The following is an 18,638-nucleotide window of genomic DNA, read 5'->3' on the forward strand; positions in this document are numbered from 1 at the left end:
ATCCCATATATCTCCTTCTACCCCCGTTCCCTCTGACAATCACCACACTGCTCTCTGTGCCCGTGAGTCTTTCATCTTTTTCTTTGCTGAATTCCTTCACCCTTCTCATCCAGCCCCCAACCCCCTTCCTTCTGACAGCTGTCAGTCAGTTCTCTGTATCCATAAGTCTGTCTCCACTTTGTTTATTTTGTTCATTAGATTCCACATATAACTGAAATCAGACGGTACTTGTCTTTGACTGTACATAAGCCAGTACTCTGACTGGCTTATTTCACTCAGTATAATACTCTCCAGGTCCACCCATGTTGTTGCAAAAGCTAAGATTTCCTTCTTTCTTATGGCCGAATAGTATTCCATTGTGTAAATGCCCCACAGTGTTTTTATACACTCATCTAACAATAAGCACTTGGGTTGCTTCCACATTTGGCTATTGTAAATTATACTGTAATGAACAGAATGGTGCATATGTTTTAATGAATGTTTATTTCAACATCAATAATAGCATTTAAAGGGAAAAACATCACAACAGGTCATCTGCCTAGAAAATGTGTTTTCTTTCTTAAAATTTTATTTATTTATTTTTAGAGGAAAGGAAAGGGAGCAAAATATCAATGTGTGAGAGAAACATCAATCAGTTGCCTCTTACATGCCCTCCAGTCTTGGACCTGGCCTGCAACCCAGCCATGTGCCCTGACCAGGGAATCAAACCAGCAGCCTTTCCATTTGCAGGCTGACACTCTATCCACTGAGCCAGACCAACCAGGGCCCTGCCTAGACAATGTTAATGAAAGAGGAATGAAGTAGTAGCAGCTACACTTTTCCTGTAATGTTGGGCGAGTTTTATGGGCTGATTTTAGAACTTCTTAATGTAAATCATATCTTTGGTAGCATCAATGTGTGGAACCTCCCATTACCTCATTGTTGAACCTTGAACTATTACTCTGACCTAGATTAAGTGCCCATGACCATAAGATTTATTGCAATTGTACTGGTACTCTTTTCCTTGTATGTAAATATAGATCTTTATGCAATGGTAGAGGCAAAGAAGAACATTGACAGACTGTGGGCAGGTCTATGCTGAGATGTTCCTTATATCACTGCCTAAACTAACCTAAGCAGTTGCTTATTTACTTGTCTTATGCCCCACAAGATTGTGTGTGTTTTGAAGGTAGGAATACCTTTACATTCACTGCTGTATACTTAAAAATCCTATCACTTAATATTACTGAAATCTAGAATTATAAATATATCTCTTTCTTCAAAAGATAAAAAGTAAGTTCCAAGAAATCCAATAACTTTTCAAAGGCTTCAGTAGCAATCTTGGAAATCTTAAGAAACTTCTGGCTCTATTGTGAGGAGAATATATTCACATAATTCTTTGTATGCTTTTGTCCCATCCTTGTCTGAAGGATAAAATATATTGGACTTGTAATTCTGCACAAATTATGTAAATCATAGTAGCATATTGTATTGCTTTGACCTTTACAACACTCTATAATTTGATTGGCTGACTAGTGAAGTTCATAGTGTTTACAGTCTTGCCCTTAGTTAGATAGACATGATGTGATATTCCAGCCCAACCAATCAAAATATAGAATATCAAAAAGGTCAATGTAATATAATGGTTTCTTAAACTACATACTGTCTTCTCTCTACTGGTCAAATAATGCATTCTTGTAAAAAATAGAGAAATCTTGTGAAGTAAAGTGTATCTGAGAATAGTACACATAATGAGTATTTGTATTTGATGTCAACTTTGTTTTTAAACTAGATTCTCAAGAGAAATGCTTATATTTTTAACAAAGTAGGGTTGTCATAGATTGTTTCATTTTTATTTGAATTTCTAGCACCTATATTAATATTATATAATAATACAATGCTTCATATACATATTTATTGAATAGATAAATAGCAAAATTTGCAAACTATACCAAAACTGCATCATTTTCTCTCTCCTTAGCTTTATGATACCACTCTTTCCTTGGTCTCCTTTTCAGGATTATCTCATTCTTTCTGGGGTGTCTCAAGACTCAGTACCAGATCCCCTTCTCACTTCATCTTTCTTTCTGGAAAATACATTTAGTACAACATATTTCAATTATTATCAATAAGCCAATATCTTTCAAATGCATATCTCAAGAACTTTCTTCTGAGTTCTAGACATTTATATCTAATTGTTTGATTTCCCAATTGAGTTCCTTTCAGAAGTCAATTTTATCATGTAAAAAGCAAATCATGACCCTCCTCATCTAACTTGTTTTTCTCCCAGCATCCTTATCAGAATGAGTGGTGCTATAACCAAAAACAAGGTTCAGCTGCCTGCTGCAACAAAAGCCAGACTCATGAGACAAATTCTGCTTTAGAAGGAAAAGGGCTTATTCAGGAATCTACAACAACTGGAGAAGATGGCAGTCTCATCTCAAAGGCCATCTCAAGATCTCCATGCAAGCGGGGTGGGGGGTGTTTATAAGGAGCAAGAGGGAAAGCAGAACAAAGAGAGCAGGGAGAGAGGCTGTGGATGTGCTGGCAGAGTCCTTGCTGGTCTTGATGTGGATCTTTAATGTAAGCATCCTAAAACTGGTCAGTGCCAGCCGAATTCCTTCAGTTGGGCAATATGTGTCAACCAAAATTATGGTCAAGGCCCTTTCTTGCACAAGCAGGACATGGAATTTCTGGCATCTGCAGTATGGTTGTAAAGAAACTATCAGTATGTGAGTATATTTTATTCTAATTCTATTTTATGGTAAGTCAGAATAGTATAGTTTTTACTCCCTGTTATAGCGCCACCATCCAATTTGCTTCAGAAAAAATCTGGCAGTCATTCTTATCACTACCTCCATTCCCACCCAACATATTATTAAAGCCAGTAGTTGTTACCTCTTAAATATTTCATCACTGACTCTTTTCCACCATCTTTTTCCTGGGCTACTGGATAACCACCTAGTGTTGTACCTGCATCATTCCCATAAGGAATACAGAGTTCTGTTTTCCAAATGAAACTTGACAATGTCATTACTTCTATTTCTTCCTTGTCCAATATTCCATTGTTTTTAGAATACAGACCAAATCTTTTAAGTTGTCTACCATGCTCTGCATGTTGTAACATCGGTCTCACCCCAACCACACCCTAGTTACTCTTTTATGTTTCAGGCGTGCATTCTTCTTCTTGCAATAGTTCCTATTAATCCAGGCCCATTTGCTTCTGTATCTTAGTTTGGTTAAAGTGGGTTTTTTTTATTATTATTATTTTACGTACAAGAGTGAAACTGAGAACTAATTCTTTGTCCACTAAATGAGTGGAACTACTCCCCCAAAATACAGACTCACCAATTATGAAAAAAGCAAAAGCAAGTGTACTATGTTGTTCCATTTCCCCTAGTTTATTATCACCAAATATCAGAAGATCTGCAATGGAAATGAAGAGTCTTCTCACTCCAGACATATATGGACACACTGAGTTTGTAATAAATGTACATTCTATGAAAATAACTGCCTAATGAATTTTGTCATGAAACAAGAAATGAAAGAAAACATCAGAATATCAATGCCATGTGTATTTGTAGCTTTGGTTCCAGACAGATGAGGACTGGGTTATTATTCACTGTGAGATTATCCTTCCTCATGACACTTCAGGCAGATTAGGGAAGGAGTAATGGGTTTACATAAATTTCTTTGTCTTTTTAAAAGTCTATGAAGTGTTCAATGTATTTAATTTCTAGAATTCTAAATTCTCCACTTATTGTATTTAAAGTTCCATTCAGTTATTAATTTATAGATTATGTATTCATGCATACACTCAACAAATTCTTTTTGAGAACGTTGTGCTAGGAATAGAGATATTCAAAGTAGACAAGAGCAAACAAAATTTCTAACTTCAGAATCTAACAGAGTATCCTAGTTGACCAAGGAAGGTTCCCTAAAGAAAGTGTTATTTGAGACTGATATCTAACTAAGGAGTAGGAATTACTTTATATAAATCTGATCACGTATGCCACTCCTCTGCCTAGAATCTTCCAGCAGCTTCCCACTTTACATAGTGAAGTCCAAACTCCTGACCATGGTCTTTAAAGCCCTTTTCTATGATTTCTTCCACTCACATTTTCACATGCTTCGTTTCCCTTTGTCATTCCATCCTTAGCTTAAATATCACCTATCACCATCTCAAACTTCCAATCTAAAGAAATAGATCTTTGCCTAACTTCTTTTTAACTTCTTTTTCACAAGTATTGTTTTTGAAATTACTCATTTATTTCTTCATCACCTGTGTCTGTCAGAAGAATACAAACTCAATGAGAGGATAATCCTCGTCTCTTTTGTCCCTCATTGCGTTTAAACCACCAAAAAGAGTGCCCAGCACACAGAAAGATCTTACTAAATATTCCTTCAGTGAATGAATGCTATTTAGATTGAGCATATCAGTATGTGAATTACAGCACCTTTGCTTTGGAAAGATTTTTAACTTTCAAAAATTTGAATTGATCTAATTTCAACATTTCAAAAGGCAGAACATCACATATATTTAACATAACCAAGACAATATAGACTATGTGCTACTGTTTCTTACTCTTAATGTCTTTGCACAGCATGAAAAATTTAGATACATGTGAATTGAGTTTTTGTTCATATTTTAACATTGATTCTCACAGTGCCAGAATTAAGGTCAAACTTGATTTTCTGGAAATAGTTGACTATTTTTGGTCTCTTGATCAAGCAAACCAGCATCATTTGGCATCCTTACAAAAAATCTTTCTTGCTTCTGTGGGTTCTAAAGTATGTGGTGGGAGAGACCAGCAATTATTCATTCAGACATTGACATATTGTTTGATGAAATTGTTAGCCGAATGGTCAAAGGAGAAACAATTTAGGGATTAAATGAGAGAGGCAAAGAAAATTTTATTTGGTTTTCCTTTTCTTTCTATAGGCTCAATGCAAAAACTATGATTTTGACTGCTTTAGGAAAACACAATAAATTAGCAAGTTTTTTGATGTCAGCAGCATTAAGGATCTGTCTAAAAATATAAGCATATTTTAGACTGATGGTTGCTGGAGGAGAAACAGGATTGGCAGACTGGGTGAAAAAGGGGTTGTGGTGTACAGATTGGTAGTTACAGAATAGTCATGGGGATGTAGAGTAGAGCACAGGGAATATCGTCAATAATATTGTAGTAACTATGTATAGTGTCAGGTGAGTACTGAGAATATTGGGGTGACCACTTCTAAAGTATATGATTGTCTAACCACTATGCTATGTACCTGAAACTAATACAAAATAATATTGAATGTAAAAAGGGGGAAGGGGTGTATAAAGGACACATGGACAAAGCTAAAGGGAAGTAGGATCAAGGGGGCTAAGTGGGGATGGCTGGGTTGGGGGGGAGTTGTGGGGGTGGAAATGGAGACAAGTGTACTTGAACAACCATAAAAAATGTGAAAAAATATAAAAAATAAAAATAAATAAAACAATGTTATTGAAAATTAAAAAAAAAAAAAAGCAGGCACTTTGTTTTAATGAAGAGTCACTAGGTTTGGTGCGGAATACAAAGGTGTTCGCTTAAAGTTAACCGAATATTGCCCTGACCAGCGTGGCTCAGTTGGTTGGATGTCATCTCACAAAGTGAAAATCCGCCACTTCGATGCCTGGTCAGAGTGTATGTGTGGGTTGCAGGCCCACACATATGAGAGGCAACAGTTCAATGTTTCTCTCTCACATTGATGTTTCTCTCCCTCTCTTTCTCCCTCCCTTCCTTTCTCTCTAAAAATAAGTAAATAAAATCTTTTTTTAAAGTTAACCAAATATCTAGCAACTAAATTTTTATAGAATATAACTGACAATCATAGACTATCAAGTGCTTTTTAAGCATTTATGTGTATATTTTTTCTCAAGGCCAGGTATGGGAGGAACTTCATCCTGTGGAGCTCTCCTGGCCACTGTGGCTGAGAACTAAATCACCCTGGACACAATCTTGTTCTGGCAGGAAAGGGGTTGGCTATTTCCTCTAGTGGGGAATGCCCCAAACCCTTCTCCCAAGTGGCTTGTATTGGGAATGGTACAGAGCATACATGCGTAGCTCATCAATCAATGTCAAAGGGCTATAGTCATACAAAAACAGGTGTTATCTATAGATAACAATCAAAGGAACACAGAGATTTGCCATAGGTTAGGGTCTGTGAGACATGCTGATGCCAGAGGGTCTTTAAGATGTGTTTCATGAGACAAGGAGTTTACTACTTATGCCTTGAACATAAACATCCAGTTTATATCAACAGGGCTATGCTAGGCAGAGAAAGCTGCAAAGGATAAAATGTACTTTTCAGGCCTGATTCCCATGGGAACCCTCGGTGTTAGAGTCAGGTCATACTTGCCACCTGCATTTTTACCTGGTTTTCCAGGGAGACTTACTAGCCCCTTTCAGGGCTTGTTGTTGTGGGGCTACAGTCTCTGAAACCACACAGAGCAACCCCCAACAGCTAGGTCTCAGTTCCAAAAAGTTTTAACATATTCTAAGTTACCTTAATGACAAAGGAATTAGACATTCAGAGATTTGCAGTTAAAACCCCAAACCACAAGTTTTGAGAAATATTACAGTTATTCTTAAAATTCATTGAGATTCTGTTTTGTCAACCAGAAAACTCCCTTCTGGAGTCTCAATAACTAATTCCCTAAATCTATGAGTAAGATTATGGTTCAGGGAAATATGATGCTTAATCACCAATCTAAGTCATCAATTGCTAAGTCATCAGCAATTTGAGAGATAGGATTTATTTATTTATTTAATTTTTTTTCTATTCCTTGTTTATTGATATTAACTCACATGATAGATGATGATAATCAAGATAATCACAACAGAATTCTAATTGAATTCCTTAATAACAGCAAAATTAGTCCCTTAGTAACTTTAATGTAGATTAAGATATAAAACGATGGGGATTTGCCCCCAGTAGCTTTAATTTAGATTAGGATATAAAACAATTGGTGATTTAATGCATTCTCACTCTCTAGTGTGAGTGGGCCAAAGTTCTAATTTTTAAAAAAAAATAATTTATTTTTATTCAGTTACACTTGTCTGCATTTTCTCCCCTTCCCTCCACCCCACACCAGCCAGTCCCACCAGCAGAGAGAAAGAAGGAGCTTATACCCTTTGCAATGGTATGGATGGAACTGGAGAGCATTACGCTAAGTGAAATAAGCCAGGCGGTGAGGGACAAATACCATATGATTTCACCTTTAACTGGTACATAATTAACAAAAGAAAAAAGCAAACAAAATATAACCAGAGACATTGAAGTTAAGAACATTGTAACAATAGCCACAGGGGAGTGGGGAGGGGATAGTGGAGAGAGAGGTCTATAGGAGCTACTATAAAGGACACAAGGACAAAATCAAGGGGGAGGGTAGAGGTGAGGGTGAGAGATAGGATTTAGATATTGGTAAAATATCAACTATCACAAAATATTGGAAGTGAAAGAAAACTTAGAGAATATGGGCCCACATTTGTATCAGATAATAGTCCGTCAAAGTACCCTTAAATTTATTAGCGCCAGTGATTGCCCTTGAATTCTGACTTCCTGTCACACTGTCTGGTCAACCTCTCACTACCCCTACACTGATTTGCCACTCCTTGTTACTACATTGCTGTTCAATAGAATCTCCTATTTCCGGGCACTTTATTTAACAACAAAACAATATAGAATAGTCAACACATCTTATAGATTTCAAGAGATGGAAGCTCCTATTAAATAATCTTCTGAATACTTTTCAACTTTCTATAATAATACATTAGGACAACACTAAGATGGTACAAGATAAAAGTTGCAAAAGTGAGTAGGCTGTGGAAAATAAATGAAAATAGTAAAGACTCTCCAGCTCTGAACATTTTAAAGGCTGAATTTATATCTTTGCTGGAAAGCCATGGTAACTTTCTGCATTACTGCCATCTATTCTAAGTACCCTGGTAGTCAACATTGTCAATGATGCGCTCTTAGGAGCATGGCTACAGAAGCAAAATACATTGTATCTGACTTATTTAGTTTTAAATAACTGAAATAACTAAACAACTAAAAATTAGCTTTAAATAACTAAGATTTAGTTTTAAAATAACTTTGCTTACTGGATGATGTGTTAAACCCATTATCACAATTAAATTTAAACAAAGGTTTTGACCATTTAAAATTATTTTATTTTTTTCTCTAAACAACTACAACAAAGACATATGGTTCAAAATGAGAGAATCAACTATATAAAAACAGATGGAAACCAATGTCACCTCAATAAATTAAAAAAAAAAACAGATGGAGGTGGTTTTATTGGAAGATGGATTAAAAGTTAAGAAATTTCTTTATATATATTTTTCTTTTATTTTTCATTCTACTTTGGACCAAATGTTGTATTTTCAGTAAGTTAGGAAGAGGAGTTTTTATTTCCACCACCGCCCCCCGCCCGCCCCCCCGCCCCCGACTCATATCCACAGATACCAGATCGTTGCTTTTATAATCGTGGAAACTGAGCAAAGACCAGAAATGTAGAGGTGCATAAAATTAAAACTTGGCCTATAGCTTTTAAACAGTATATGTTGGATCTTTGTAGAGATTTATTTGTCAAACAAACAAACAAACAAAAAAACTCCTTGTAAAATGAAAAGAGGATTTTTATAGAAGAGAAGTATTTCTATCAAGAGGCCCTAAATAATAGTAACCTCAGGTTTTGAAACCACTCCCCCAAACACGTGATTATTCTTTAATTCTTTGCCAGAGCAAATAACCATTTTAATTAGACTCTGAGGCAAGCAACATTGTGTCCATGGTAACAGGTATAAAAAGAACTTTTTTAAAAAAAGGAAAAAAAAAGAAAAAATGTGATAACTGAAAATGTGTTTAAATCATGATAAAAGGATTTAAACAGATGTTATTTTTTTCAAAGTGTTATTTTAAAAAAAGAATTTTAAAGGGCTCTTGATATGAGAAAAAAATCATATTTGGATGCATCTTTAGGGGAAATTTCTCACTCCTACAGGCTGTAGCTCATGATTGCCATGGCTGAGTTGGGTTAGAGGTAAATGAAAGAGATCCCGGAGGGGAGAAATCAGTAAGGAATACCAATGTATTTTCAGTTATGTGTGCAAATTTAAGTGAAAGTGTCTTCAATGTTATTTAATAAATGGTGTGTGTACCATTACTTTTCATTAAAGTTTGTGTTCAGAAAAGAGACAGTGCGGGACTTGACTTTTAGAGAGGAGTTGGAATGTGGGTAAATCAGGACATGTTGCTTAGAAACTAAAATGAGAGACAGAGCAGAAAGCACTTCTCCTTACATGGTAGACACACTTTCTACAGCTTTAGGCAGTGCTACCACGCCAAATGTCTTCTCTTTTCTTTTCTTCCTTTTTTTTTATTGTGAACTTGACCTTCTCTATTTTTTTGCAGGCTCCAGGACCAACCATCACTAGCTGCTGAGGTACCAAAAAATTATGCTTCCGAAATCTCTTGGTGTCGATTCCCCACGTAGGGCGATCAAGCTGCCCTACGTGGTGTGCCTCTCATGACAGAAGCCCTTTTTTTACCTTCTCTATTTTATATGCATTCACACTTTTAAAAGTACACACACCATTTGTTTGTTTGTTTGTTTGTTTTAATAGAAATGGAAATAGGCAAGGGATTTTTCCTTTCCTAACAACCCAGGCTTTCAGAATCATTATGAACAAGGACAGAGTAAGATAAGGCTTGTTCTTTCTTGTGTCCATTTTTTCTGTTTTTCTGCCAACAATGCCTTCTTTGGGAACAGTGATTCTACCACTTTGTTTAGAAAGAGATATAACTCCTGAAAGTTAAATGTCCCTCAGAGGGCCCAGGCAAGTTCCATGGAACTAAGTGAAGGGTAAAGTTATAAGAGGAAACCCAGAGAGAGTAGGAGGAAAGGAGACTTTGGACCTGGCAGAAGGATGGCTTATTTTGGCTAGACTCCTTCTGTAGTTTAAATACCAACTGATTGAAAGCAAATTGGATGTTAAGGAAGGCTGGAGTGCCCATGTAAAGAAAAACAAACCAGCAGTGACCCTAAGTTGGTCTTGGAGGAAATCAAACCTCTTGTTTTGCCTCAAATGTTGAAAGAACCTAAATATTGCTTTGTGTACAACATAATTTTTAGTTCTTTGGTTTTTGCTAAATAAACTGGTTATCTGAAAAAAACCCAGTCGGTGGAGGTAAAGTCTGAGGAGCAAGAGAATGTGGGAAAATTGAATTTAAAAAAGTAGAACTTAAAATACCTTATTTAAAAAAAATATTGCTAACACACACTATTATATTAGTATTAAGAGTACAGCATAGACAACATTAATATACTTAGAAAAGTGATCACCACATTAAGTCGAGTAACCATCTGTCATTTTAAATTTGCACTCAGATTTGATGTTTAAATTAGTAAGCTTTTTAAGATTTACTACATGTATATTTATCATATGGTATAAAGTACAAAACAACATAGCAATAATTATAATACCTTTTTCCTGAACAGTAAATTACATTTCATATATCATTCACAACTTGATATAGTACTTATATAAAGACATTCCTACTTCTACACATACACAGACAAGCTCACGTACACATATAAACACACACTCATGTACATGCACACATTCATACCTACATGGAATCAGGGAAGAAGTGTCTTTACCCTAGTTGGACATGTGATCTGTATTATAAAGAGGTTTTTTATTCCACTATTTCATCACAATGTGGGTATAAATACTACCTCCAGGTAATTCAATTTCACACCCTGAAGTTTCATGTTACCTTATTTCAATTTGTCTAAAAGCATAATTGTATGTATTGTTAAAACTTTAGTAATAAAAGGAGAATCTTTTCTCAAAGGGATACTATTTACAGAATATTAATAGGTGTCCCATGAGGATAAGGAATCCGTAGTTACATATGTTTACAGAAATGATGGGTTAAATAAAGTTAAAGTCTTTTTTTAATGAAAAACTTCTCAAGAATTTTATCTATTATTATTAATCTCTAAATGACCGTTTCTTCAGGATTTGCCAAACGAATTGTTCACAGAGTCCTATTTTTCACAGAGTCTTATTTTTTACAGCATCTTTGGAGAAAACTATAACATAAGATGGGAAACACTGACAAATGGAAGGTGCTTTGGTTTAAAAGGTTGCTGCTTAAAGACGACATCCCTTTGAAATGGATGCTAGTTACAGTCTTGTGCCCTTCCTAGGCCGAGCACTGTACAACAGCTTGCTTTATTCTCCGGACAACTCCATGAAATACATGTGCATATCTGCAGTTAGTGGCGAAAACTAAGATCCAGAGAGGCTAAATATCTTCCCTAGTTCATGCAGCTAACAGAGGAGATGAAGCTAACGTTTGAAACAGCTTTGTTTTTCTTGTAGGCTGTGTTCTTCCAGAGATTATAAGCAACTTACTGACTTATTTTTTCAAACTTAAGATTTGATCAGGATCCAGACATGCAATGTGAAAGCAAAAATACATTTCTTTTAGAGAGCAGAGTAAGAAGTATGTCTTTTCATAATTTCAGAGGTGCCAGAAAGCCCCCCCCTCAAAATACCTGCTCAAGACACCTATATAATGCAAAAATTATGAATAAAAATGCTTTGCTTAAAAAAATTCCTTCAGACCCACCAGACTTGCTTTCTATCGGTAAAGGTTTGATACCACTTTTTTTTCTGTTCAATAAATGTGTTATTTGGCATCCCTGTGACAACCAAAATCAATTTTATTTTCACATTTAAAAATGTAAATATTCTTCCATATATTTTAAAGATGTCTCAATACTTTATAGACATTTTCAAGTCTGGCTAAAAAACAGCATTACTTAGAGAAAACTTAAAAACAAAACTTGAAATAAACAAAGCCAGACACCTCACAAACTAGACTTTCTTAAATATCTAACATTGGAATTCAGACATCTTTATTATTTTTTTAAGTTCCCAGATAATTTTAGTAATTATTACTTAAAACTTTATCAACATTTTAATTTCTAAGTGTAAATGGACCCATGAGAGGGACATTAGGGTAGCACAGGGGAAAAAATACACGCGGAGTCACAGGGTTTAAGCTGCAGGCCTAGCCTCTCCACAAAACCTCTGTGAAGACCTTAAGTGGCATAAATCATCTCCCTGGGCTTCAACATCCCTCTCTGATGCTGGGGATACTAACATGCCTCAAAACATTGTTGTTGTTATTATTAAAAGATACAATGGAAGCAAAGGGCAATTTGCACGCTATATACTTGACATTTCATCTTCTCTCTTGAGACTGTAATTTCATTCTTGGTGGCGCACAAAAGTGTTCAGGTGCCAATTTGTTTCCATTGGGGGCAGACAGGCTGATATCAAAGGGAAAGGAGCAAAGCTAGTAATAGGAGCTCCCTGGAATTTATCTTTTGCCCTTTCCATGTTTGCAATTCTTCCCTGGGTCTTCTTCCTCGGAACGGGATTAGAGGGACACGTGAGCTGCAGGTGCTTCTCTCACCCCTTCAGGACAGGTTCTGGACCAGTGTAGCTTGTTTGGCATTTCCCATTGGTAGTTAGTCAGCAGACCAGACCATGCTCAAAGCTGCATCCACACTCTTGATTACTTGATATTTAGATATATTAACTCCAGAACATGAGTTGGATAAAGAATGGGACCCCAATGTATTGTACTATATCAAGAATTTGGGGAGCGGTCATAAAAAAGAATGTCTTAAAGCAAATTCTTTTTAATAGTAAATGTGTCTCAAAAGTGAATAATTCAAAATAATATTTGAATATAAAAATAGAGATTGCATTTTAATTGAGTGGCCAAATTATTTGCTGAATGGATATAATGTCATGTAGGAACTTAGTTCATTTTTGTTTTGACTGGTTGATTTTCTGGACATGTTGACTTGATTTAACCCTGAAACCCCAAATCATTTACATCACATTAAGTAGCCTGCTTCTGAAGATTCACATTCATTGCTCTATTTTAAGATATTTTTTCTACTTGCATATTAAATGTTTTTCAGTTTCCAAGTGCAACATCTCCTTCATATAATACTGTGAGAAAGTACCAAAGTGCTATTAAAGGAAAACAATGTGTTTTCACATAAAATGAAAGGATCTAAATCACTGTAATACATATTTTAAAACCAAACTTAATTTCTTTATGCTTCCCTAATGGCTGAAATATTTTAAAGTTGTTCCCAAACTTACTGATATCACAAATTTGTTATTATAAGAAGAGCCCAAAAAATAATTTTTGTAAGTTTTTTTGTTTTACATTTTTATGAGTTGTTTCCATAAGATTTATATATGAGTTAAAAGACAATAAAAGAATCATCCTTAACAAAACTGAAAAATCCTGGATAACCATAGCATAAGAAGTTACTATACCAACAAAAAAATACAATTATCAGCCAAATTCCATTTTGCTCATTATCCAGTCCTTCCCTCTTAAAAGGAAACTGCACCATCCAGAAGTAAGTTGCTTTATACGAAATTGCCAATATTAACCATTTTTTTATCTGCAAAAGTGGCAGTTTCTTATGGTTCCATTAAATATTGTCAGACATATAACAACAGATAATCAAGATATTACCAAGTTGAATCATTTTTGAAGATTCAGGGTCTTCTGAAGACATGATTACTGTGCATAGCGCTGACCCTTACGAAACCATACAGGTCCTACAGGACCCCAAGGTTTTCTATTCACTAAGAAATAGTGACCAAAAAAATACCTCACACAAGTTGCCACAAAAATAGACATATTTTAATCATCATTAACATCAGTATTATCCTTTGATCATATCAATTGTTGTCAAAAAGTTTTGAGATATGGGATATTGAGAGAATTCCAGTAGGATATTTCCCAGTCCTGAACTGAAATTCCAAACTTAGAAGCAATATTTAGCATCTGAGAAAAATAGCATAATCTCCTATTGGAAGTAAATTGCAGTGTTAAAAAATTCAGTAAATTCCATGTGTTGGTAAAATATATTATAATTGTATACATTATAATTGTTCACCGAAGCAGCCCATTCTACGTGTTAGTAATTCAAATATGGCGTGGGCAGAACGGGTAGTCATTGAGATTCTAGAGAAAGCCTAGATCTCTTCACCACCCCCTGAAATCTCCCCTTCACCAGTTATGCGGCTTCATTGTGTGAATCATCCCAGAGCAGAATATCTATACTATACCATACGTCTCTGCAAAGGTCAATTTTATTCCACAGGTTAAACTCTGCAGCATAAATAAGTAATAATAAATAAATATTTGAATAAGAATTTGAAAAAAAAAACTATAGGCCCCTTTCATTGTCTCACTTTCTTCTTCCTTTTGTTCTCCTTCATCCTCAATAACACTGATGTTCTTTGCGACACACAGTCTTACTGTTGGCATTTAATTGTTGTGGCATGTGGGCGGGAGGGATAGCTCAGTCAAATAAGCTTTATATTTTTCAAAGAAAAAGAAACATTATTGTAGTAAGCAAATTCACAGGCAACTGGACTAAATTCACAATAGTGACCTGGCCACATAGCCTGAAAAAAATTGTAGTGTTCTCATCCCCCGAAATGCAGAAAAGAAAACAACCACAAAAATAAAACCTTCCTGATCCTCAGCTGATGAGACCAAGCACCTGTGTCAAACTTTAGTATGTAGCTGAGAGCAGAAATGATGTCAGTGGCCTGCCTGGGATGGGAGGGGATGCTTTGGAGGGAGTCCACTTAATATTTAAGAGATACTGCCTCTTATTTTGCTCTGTGTTCATCTTTGTGCTTCATACTCTAAAGAAGGATGCTGAATCAGATAATACTAAAAGTAACCCTAGGCAATAAATTTTTCAAGTCATGTCTTCAATTACTAAACATACATTCTCCTGTCTTAGGAATATTTCTGATTATCTAGTTACCTGATAATGAATTGTGCAGTTATTCAAGAGGTGCTTGAGAGAAATTGTGCCTCAATTAGTAAGCCTCAATGGCATTTTTTAAATCACAAAATTTAGCAAGCTATTATATTCTTGTTATGTTTCAAGGAGGAAATTTTCATTGTCACCTTTTATTTCTGCATATTTGGATTTTAAATAAAGTATAATATGAGTCTCTTGCAGTAAAATCATCGTGATTGCAGTCTTAAAATACACAGTCCCTTGCTAGTTATAATGCACACTGTGGTGATGTTTTAAAACGGCAAAGTTTCCTTTTAATGTAACTCAGTGTGATTTTCTAAATGCAGAAAATTGTTGCCCTTATTATTTTTTTGGTTTGTCTGCACACCAATCACAGGGAACTTAGATTCTAAGTCAAAGTTGTTCTTTCATGGTGATTTCAGTTAAAGTCTTGTTATATTTCTTGCTCGTGTCAAAAATCTTGTATCTAAACTTAAATGGAAGTCACATAAGCAGGCTTGTGAGATCCCGAGTACCCTTTAAAGGTTCCACGAGCCTCAGCCAAATGAATAATTGTCCATCAGCTTATGGTTCATTAGGGACCACAAATCAGTTGAGTGGGAGGTGTTTCATAGGAAACTATTCAAACCTAAGTTTCACTAGATTCCTGATGAATAGGACAGCCAAGACAAGGAACTTTCATCTAGGAGCTCCAAGGTAGTTAGGCTGGTGATAGCCAAGGCCTATAAAGCTAATTGGGCAGATAAGAAAAAGGGGTAGAATCTGGTCTGGACATAAAAAGGAGTCATTCGTCCGTGCTTATTGGCGAGTAGAAGCTTCGTTGGAACGGTGATCTAGAAATGAATTTACTAAAGGATTAAACTTTAAAAAGCATCTCCACAGTGAAAAATAGAGCAATAAACCTTGCAGTTTTGATGGTGCTTGTTTTTAAAGGGAAAACTATTTCTGGTATATGATAATTTTAAATTGTTTTTATTTACATTAACTTACTTTATATCTGATGTTTAGTTTTATAGATGACCTTGTAAAATTCATTTTGACTGAAGTTATTTTCAATTAATCATACTGCTATTTTAAAGGGATGGAAACTGTTACATAGATCTAAAGAGAAAATTCCCCTTGTCCAGCTCTCCAGCATTTTTACCCTTGCCCATATCCTGAGAATCATTTTTATGGTGGGTTTTCTCTTTAGTCCTGAGGAAAAATAAATACCTATTCCAGGTTTTAGAAATTCCTAAGAAAATGCTACCTGTGTTAAAGTTATGCAATATTAAGAAAAGCTTTCAAAATACTAAAAGTTACTAAAACCTGAGCAAACCAAAAACAACTTCATGTAGCATTCCAAGGGAGATTGGGAGATGCTGAAATAGTCTGCAGAGTTTTTCTGTTTCTAGTGATTTTCATGCTTGAGTGAAAGGCGATCTATACATTAATTCAAATGGTAGGCTGGCCTTTCAGAATCTGATATACACAGTATATTGTTAATTAAAATAGACTTTTAGTAGATTAATCAGGAAACTGTAAAACAAACCATTTAGTCTTGCTATCTGCGTATTAGAGAATTCCATTAACACAGAGAAATATAATGTCCTACATTTCTTTTTCTATACATGCACACACATAGATTTTAATGGTTTAAAAAAACAAATTTGTTGCTTTAGAAAATGAATGCAGTGCACTTTCAACAATATTATCACTACAGACTGATTGCTCAGTCCACATATAAGTGAGTAGCCGCCTTCTGTGGCAATATGGCTCCTCTCTGCACTAATTCCCATCAGGCCAAGAAACAGGGCAGGTTAAGACTGAATTGTTGCACAAAACAACATTTACTCATCAGACCCCACTGATCTCTCCTGTGCCTGTTTCCTGAGCTATGTTCTTCCTGAGGCTTTATTGATTTGATTAAAGGTTTCATGAGGAGTCCAACTCATGTCAACATCATTCTGACTTGATGTACTCATCTCTACTTTCTCTATGGGTTTCCAGAACTTTCTAGATTCTAAGAGTTGATGAAGGCCAACAGCAACCAAGTGCCGAAGACATGCAAAGAACATATACAAAAAGATATTTTCTAGATCTAACCCATTCTCTCTTTCTTGTTTTAGGATTTTGTTTATGCTTTTTATTATTTTTAGAGACGGGGAGGGGAGAAGGACAAAGAGAGGGAGAGAAACATTGGTGTGAGAGAGAAACATCAATTGGTAGCACATACTTGGGCCGAAGACTGAATCTCCAACCCAGCCACATGCCCTGATTGGGAATTGAACTGGCAATCTTTCACTTTGCAGAACCATGCCCAACCAACTGAGCCACACTAGTCAGGGCCCATCTTTTGTTTCAATAATTGTAACTGTTTGTTTGAAGATTGCTTCTTGAAATACATTGCTGTTCAAAGCTTTGTAGTTCACATCAATGACTAGACCAGAGTGTTGTCCACCCATGTGCTCTGCAGGAATGAAGGCATAGTCAAAATTGCCTGTGTCTGAGGTGGCACTCCAGTGTTCAGAGGAAGAGCTGTGAAATTCTGAGTGTTAAATTGGCAGTCCTGAGGATAACAAAATGAAGCATCTAGAAACTCAACAACAAAATCTTCTGTATCCTTGTTTGTGAAAGCCTACCAAGAATTTCATAGTGTAATTTGCTGGAAAATCTCTGTTCACAAGAAACAATTGTATCTTCACTTGGTGAGGACTCAAGCTCACCAGGTACATCTTCTTTCTCTTTATCTTCTGCCATATTTGTGGGTTCAGCTTTCTCCACCTCTGTTTAATCATATTTATCTTCAGTTATTGAATCTTCCACTGTTTCTTCATCTTCTTGAAGATCTTGAGTTGCTGCTACTGAGCCTTAGTTTTCTGGTTCTATCTCTGGGCCTTACAATTAAATTTTCCAAGTGTTCATTTCTCTTTTCTAAACTTTTTCTGTCATCAAATGTCTCTGTCATCATCGTGTCCTACATTTCTTTTGGAAGAACTCTAAAAGGCACATGTTACCTACAAAGAAAAAGAGAGTCCTGGGAAATCTGTTAAAACACACGTTACTTAATGAAAGAAGCAAATTATGATTTTAGAATTTAAAAGGAAAGTGAACCTGATGGCATGAGAAATGGGACAGAAAATTTAATGTGTGAAGGAGGAGAGGTATGAAGCTAATGTGGGCAGGCATCACCTAGGGAGTGGCTGCAAGAGAAAATCCAAATGCAGTGTTTCACAGTTTTCCTTAGAAAAAATTAGAAGGAAAATGGAAGTCATAGTATAACAAAGAATAGAAGGAAATATAGTATTCCTTTATTTCCTTTTTCCAAGAATATATGCCTTCAATTTTAAGTGAAATGTATATTATATGTAGCTATAAGTTTTTACTATTACATAATTTTGGAATTGTTAAATATTTGTTTAATAAATTAATTCAATTTGACATGATATCTGAATCTAACTCTATATACACAAGATTGACATCAGAATTTTAGGTGTATTATTTATGCCACCAAAGTTTAAATACTTTTTAAAATTATTTTTAAAAGATTTTATTTATTCTTTTTAAAGAGGGGGAAGGGAAGGAGAAAGAGAGGGAGAGATATATCAATGTGTGGTTGCCTCTCACACACCCCCTAGTGGGGACCTGGCCCACCTCAACCCAGGCCTGTGCCCCGATTGGGAATGAACAGGCAACCCTTTGGTTTGCAGCCTGCGCTCAATCCACTGAGCTACACCAGCCAGGGCTAAGTAATTTT

General features: G+C 35.6%; 1 non-coding gene and 1 pseudogene across 1 annotated transcript; both read right to left on the bottom strand.

The window, feature by feature from the left end:
* Positions 1-9,416: 9,416 nt before the first annotated feature.
* Positions 9,417-9,553, bottom strand: LOC112313215 (U11 spliceosomal RNA). The gene has a single exon (XR_002975677.2). It is a non-coding gene; the product is annotated as a U11 spliceosomal RNA (small nuclear RNA).
* Positions 9,554-16,731: 7,178 nt separating this feature from the next.
* LOC112313077 (translocon-associated protein subunit alpha-like) overlaps positions 16,732-18,638 on the bottom strand; it is a 95,784-nt pseudogene continuing 93,877 nt past the window's right edge.

The sequence above is a fragment of the Desmodus rotundus genome, chromosome 2 (assembly GCF_022682495.2).
Source record: "Desmodus rotundus isolate HL8 chromosome 2, HLdesRot8A.1, whole genome shotgun sequence".
In the NCBI taxonomy this organism is placed as follows: Eukaryota; Metazoa; Chordata; class Mammalia; order Chiroptera; family Phyllostomidae; genus Desmodus; species Desmodus rotundus.